The sequence below is a fragment of the Dasypus novemcinctus genome, chromosome 3, assembly GCF_030445035.2.
Source record: "Dasypus novemcinctus isolate mDasNov1 chromosome 3, mDasNov1.1.hap2, whole genome shotgun sequence".
In the NCBI taxonomy this organism is placed as follows: Eukaryota; Metazoa; Chordata; class Mammalia; order Cingulata; family Dasypodidae; genus Dasypus; species Dasypus novemcinctus.
In genome coordinates this window covers 33908021-33914020 of record NC_080675.1, presented here as the reverse complement: position 1 = coordinate 33914020, position 6000 = coordinate 33908021, and positions in this window count along the sequence as shown.

Below are 6000 nucleotides of genomic sequence, written 5' to 3'. Positions count from 1 at the left end.
TAAATATAGGCTCATGTTATCCACAAATTCTACTTTTCTTATTTGGATGTCTTTAATTATTATTTTTCTTGTCTAGCTAGAACTTCTAGCACAATGTTGAAGACCAGTGGTGACAGTGGGCCTCCCTGACTTGTTCCTGATCTTTGAGGGAAAGCTTTCAACAATCATTCCCCATTGAATACAATATCGATGTGGGTTTTTCACACATGCCTTTTATCATATTTGGGAATTTTCCTTCAATTCCTATCTTTTGAAATGTTTTTATCAAGAAAGGATGCTGGACATTTGGACTCTATAAAGAATATTTATCTGAGGCAGAAGCTTACAGTTACCCAGCCAATTAGCGTAAGTTACTTCCCTCACCAAAGTCCTTTGCCACATGTTGGAGCAAGATGGCTGCCAATGTCTGCCAGGGTTTAGGCTTCTTGGGTTCCCCTCCTTCTAAGGCTCATTCCTCTCTGGGCTCAGCTCCTATTTTCCCTACAAGGTCAGCTGTAAACTGTGAAGCTCTCTAGGCTTTACCTCTGTCTACAAGGTCAGCTGTAGACTATCAGGTGAATGGCTCTGTCTCTCTCCCCAGGGCTTCTCCTGTGTCTAAGGAGCCATCTCTATTCCCTGGTGTTTTTCTCCTGTGCGTTCATTTTTTAGGTGCAAGCTCAAAACTCCAGCATCAAAACTCCAACAGCAAAATCTCCAGCTCTATCCTTTGCCATCTCTTTTATCTGGCCCTAATCAAAGCCCTAATCATAATTTAATCCTGCCCAGGTACAGACCAGTTTACAAACATAATCCAATATCTATTTTTTAAATTCATAACTATATCAACTGCTACAATGTTGTCAAATACCTTTCTGTATCAACTGAGATGCTCATGTGTCGTTTTTTATTCCTTCATTTTGTCAATGTGGTATATTACATTAATTGATTTTCTTAGTTTGAGACATCCTTGCATACCAGGAATAAATCCCACTTGATTGTGATGTACAAGTCTTCTGATATGCAGTAGGACTCTATTTGCAAGTAATTTTTTTTAGAGTTTTTGCATCTATGTTCATTAGTGAGATTGGTCTGTAATTTTCTTTTCTTGTAGTGACTTTATCTGGTTTTGGTATTAGGATGATGTTGACGTCATAAAATGTGTTGGGTAATTTTTCCTCCTCTTCACTTTTTTGGAAGAGTTTAAACAAGATTGGTGCTAATTCTTTTTGAAATGCTTGGTGTAATTCACCTGTGAAGGCTGTGGTCCTGGACTTTTCTTTTTGGGGAGGTTTTTGATTACTGATTCCATTTCTTTAAATGTGATCGATTTGTTAGTTATTTCATGTAGAGTCAATGTAAGTTTTTTGTGTGTTTCTAGGAATTTGTCCATTTCATCTAAGTTGTCTAGTTCGTTGGCATAATTTCTCATAATATCCTCTTATGATCCTTTTTATTTCTGTGGGGTCAGTTGTAACTTCCCCCTTTCATTTCTGATTGTATTTATTTGCATCTTCTATGTTTTTCTTTGTTAGTCTGGCTAGGGCTTTGTCAATTTTATTGATCTTCTCAAAGAACCAGCTTTCGGTTTTTTTTATTTTCTCTATTGGTTTTTGTTCTCAATTTCACTTATTTCTGCTCTGATCTTTCTTATTTCTTTCCTTCTGCTTGCTTTGGGAATGGTTCCCTGTTCTTTTTCTAGTCTCTCCAGTTGTTCAGTTAAATCTTTGATTTTAGTTTTTTTCTTCTTTTTAATATAAGCATTTCAGGATATAAATTTCCCTTTTAGCACTGCCTTCACTGTATCCCATGAGTTTTGGTAAGTTGTGTTCTTGTTTTCATTTTCTCAATATATTTATTAATTCCATTTACAATTGCTTCTTTGACCCAGTGATTATTTACGATTGAGTTGTTCAGTCTCCAAATATTTGTGAATTTACCTCTTTCCTGTTGATTATTGATTTTCAGTTTCATTCCATCATGATCTGAGAAGGCGCTTTGTATAATTTCAGTCTTTTTATATTTATTGAGAGCAGCATTGTGCCCTAACATGTGGTCTATCCTGGAAAAGATCCATGGGCACTTGAGAAAAATGTGTAACACACTGAGTTTGGGTGCAACATTCTGTATATATCTGTTTAGTATAGCTTATTTATCACATTATCCAAATTCTCTGTTTCCTTGTTGGTAATGATGTGAGTGGTGCGTTGAAGTCTCCAGCTGTTATTGTAGCGATGTCTCTTTCTCCCTTCAGTTTTGCCAGATTGCCTCATGTATTTTGGGGCACCCTGGTTAGGTGCCTAGATACTTGTGACTGCTACTTCTTCCTAGTGGATTGTCCCTTTTATTAATATGTAATGGCCTTCTGAATCTCTTACAGTTTTTTGCATTTAAAGTCCTTTTTGTCTGATATTAATATAGCTAACACTGTTCTTTTTTCATTACTGTTTGTATGGAGTATCTTTTTCTAACCTTTTACTTTCAGTCAATTTGTATCCTAGACCTAAGGTGAGTCTCTTGTAGGCAGAATATGGATGGCTTATTTTTAAAAACCATTAGGTCACTCTATATCTTTCGATTGGGGAGTTCAATCCATTCACATTTAATGATATTACTTTTTACACATTATCTGCTTCCACCACTTTATTCTTTGGTTTTCATACATCATATCTTATTTTTGTTTGTCTTTTTACTCTTTTGATTATCTGCTGTCTATTCTTTCTTCTATTATCTCCTCCATGCCTCTCTCTCCTGTCTTTCTCTTTCAGGCTGTAAGGTTTCCTTTAATATTTCCTGCAAAGGTGGATTCTTTTTTATGAAATCTCTTAGTTTCTATTTGTTTGTCATTTTAAACTCATCTTCATATATGAAGAACAGGTTTGCTGGATAAAGAATTCTCAGCTGGCAATTTTTCTCCTTCAGTATCTGTATTTATCTGGGTTCTGTAGGGAAACAGAATCAACAAGAGATATCTGTCAATAGTAAGAGATTTTTTAAAACACATTTTAAAAAATTAAAGTTAATAGATCACACAGAATGTTACATTTAAAAATATATAAGAGGTTCCCACATAAACCACTCCCCAACCCCCACCCCCATCATTTTTGTAAATTGTATATTTTTGAAGATACACATATCACAAAAAAATGTTACATTAAAAAAACATGAGGTTCCTGTATATCCCCACCCACCCACCCCACTCCTCCCACACCAATAACCTCCCCCATCATTGTGGCATACTCATGGCACTTGGCGAACACATTTTGGGGCCCTGCTGTACCACATGGATAATAGTTTACTCTATAGTTCACACTCTCCCCCAGTCCATTCAGTGGGTTATGGCAAGATATATAATGTCCAGCATCTGACCCTGGACTCAAAGTTCCCAAAATGCTCCCACATCACATCCCTTCTTCTCTCTCCCTGCTCTCAGCAACTACTGTGGCCACTTTCTCCACATCAATGACATTTTCTTCTATTACTAGTCACAATAGCTTTATAGTAGAATATCAGTAAGTCCACTCTAATCCATATTTTATTCCTCCATTCTGTGGGCCCCGGGACGGTATTGTCCACTCCACCTCTAGATCAAGAGGGGGCTTAGATTCCACATGGATGATGAATGCAATTCTTCTCCTTGCTGTCATAGGCACTCTTGGTTCCCTGGTGTGGTGGTTGACCATCTTCACCTCCCTGTTAGCTGACCTGGGTAAGTCCAACAAACCAGAGAGTAGGAGTGCAACTCTCCTGAGACTCAGGGTCCAGCTGGCACATGGGCAGTCCAGAGTTTCAAGTCCCCTGAGTATACACCATCCCTACGCCAACCACAAGTTCAGTAAAAGTGACAGAAGAGGCATGTGTAGAAAGGTCACATCTGAGTCCAGCTCCATCACTCTCAGGAGCACAAATTCCAAAGTAGGGCCTACTGACATGGCACAAAACTCCAAATCCATCTGCCATAACCATATACCCTGTGGTATATGGTATATGTGGTATATGGTATATACTTTGGCTGTTTCTGGGGTCCTGCTGAGGTGTGCATAAGCGTGACCCCTCTGATGACCTCCCGATTCTTTTTTGAAGACTCTTAGCCATTTAACTCATTTGTCTTTGCCATTTGCTCTTTTACTCAAGGTCAAAAAGCAGTTTTTAACACATGACCATATGTGTTGGCTTTATAATATTTTTCATTTTTTTAATACACCAATTTATTTTTACTTTATTTTAGTATTTCTAAATTAGTAGGTTTATTTCAATCTTTAAATCAATCACTGTATTTAATTTTCCTATTAATTGAATTTAGCAATATATTAGGTTTCATTGTTGAAGAAGTTTTGGACCACAGAGAGGTTCAGCTTTGGCAGGGGAGGAACACTGGTGTGGGTGTTATTGGTGGGGGGCACATGGTTCAGAGGGAGTTCTCCAGGGCATGTATATAGGGGACATAAAAATGTTCTGATGTATGTTGGATATTTTCATAGTAATTACAGTTACAAATGACAAGTGAGGGAGTGCTGGGTTCCTACTCAGGGGAGCTCTGTCACATTCCCCATTGGAACAACAATAATCCCCCAAGTGCAATGGCAAAGACCAATAAGGAAGAATGGCCCAATGATGAGCCGTTGATACTGATGACTATGCTTATGAACCTGTGTGCCTGAAATATGAACTAGGCCTAGAGTTGCAGGGTACCTAAGAGTTACCTCCTGAGAATCTCCATGTTGCTCAAATGTGGCCACTCTCTAAGCCAAACTCAGCATGTAAATTCATTACCTTCCCCCCAGCATGGGACATGACTCCCAGGAATGTCCTCCCTGGTGCCGAGGGATTACTACCAATCACTAACCAGTGATGCAACTAGAAAGAGACCTTGAATAAAAGGGTCAACTCAGACCAACAGAATAGTAAGAGATTTTATCAGAGTCTCTCATGTGACCATGGGGAAGCACAAGTCCAGGTTCCACAGGAAGGCTGCAACCAGGGACTCCAGTAAAAGTCCAATGAATGTCCTTGATGAGTTCTGTGAGACATTGGCTGTCCAAAGACAAGCTGGGAAATTCTTACTCAATGCTGAAATCACCTCCCCTTATAAGACACTCAACTGATTGGATGAAACATCACTCATTGCCAATGGCAATCTCCTTGATTGATGTAACTGTAATCAGCTATCTATGATTTACCACTGCAGTAAAGTCAATGTTGACTAAAGTCCATAAATGTCCTTGTATTACAGTTAGCCCAGTGCTTGCTAGACCAAACACCTGGGCACAATTACCTAGCTGAGGTGACACGTTTAACCTAACCATCACAGTCCACCCTTTGTCAACCCAGCAACCACACATATTACCTTAAACCATATTTAGTTTCTAAGTAAAAACAATAACAGACATGCATATATATATATATATATATATATTTCTGCCTAACAATGTTCAACTCTCCTATGTACAACCAGAAATGCATTAATACCCTACAGAATAGGGTGCAGGTTCTTGGGCAATATTCACTCTTAAATTTGACATCTTCAAATATTATGACATGAAACTGATATAACTTATTAAATGATAAGGGAAGAGTTTGGGGAAGAAGACAAAGAAATTCATTTTGTGTACATATATATAATCATAATGAAACAAGGAAGAAAGATTCATGACTACTACAGTCCTCATTTCTGTAACTGGTCATATGGGCAAAGTTCATATTTATCACTACCTTCTTCCACTACCCATTCCATGTTTCCATTATGCTCAGCAAACACTTCAGCTGGCCATGGTTCTTTGCCTGCTGGGTTGACACAAACTTTCATTCATGAAGGTTCTGGGCCATTTTTAGACCTGCTTGGATTGGATTGTTGAAATTTCCAATTGACTTTAATCATAGGGCATGGCAATACTAGGAGATGACCTAGAAGATCTCCTGTATTCCAGGCAAATTCTTCTTTACTCCCATTATGTAGATGCAGTTCTATTTCCCCCTGAGAGTCAGAATCAATCACCCCAGCCAGTACAGTATTTTCCTTCTTTG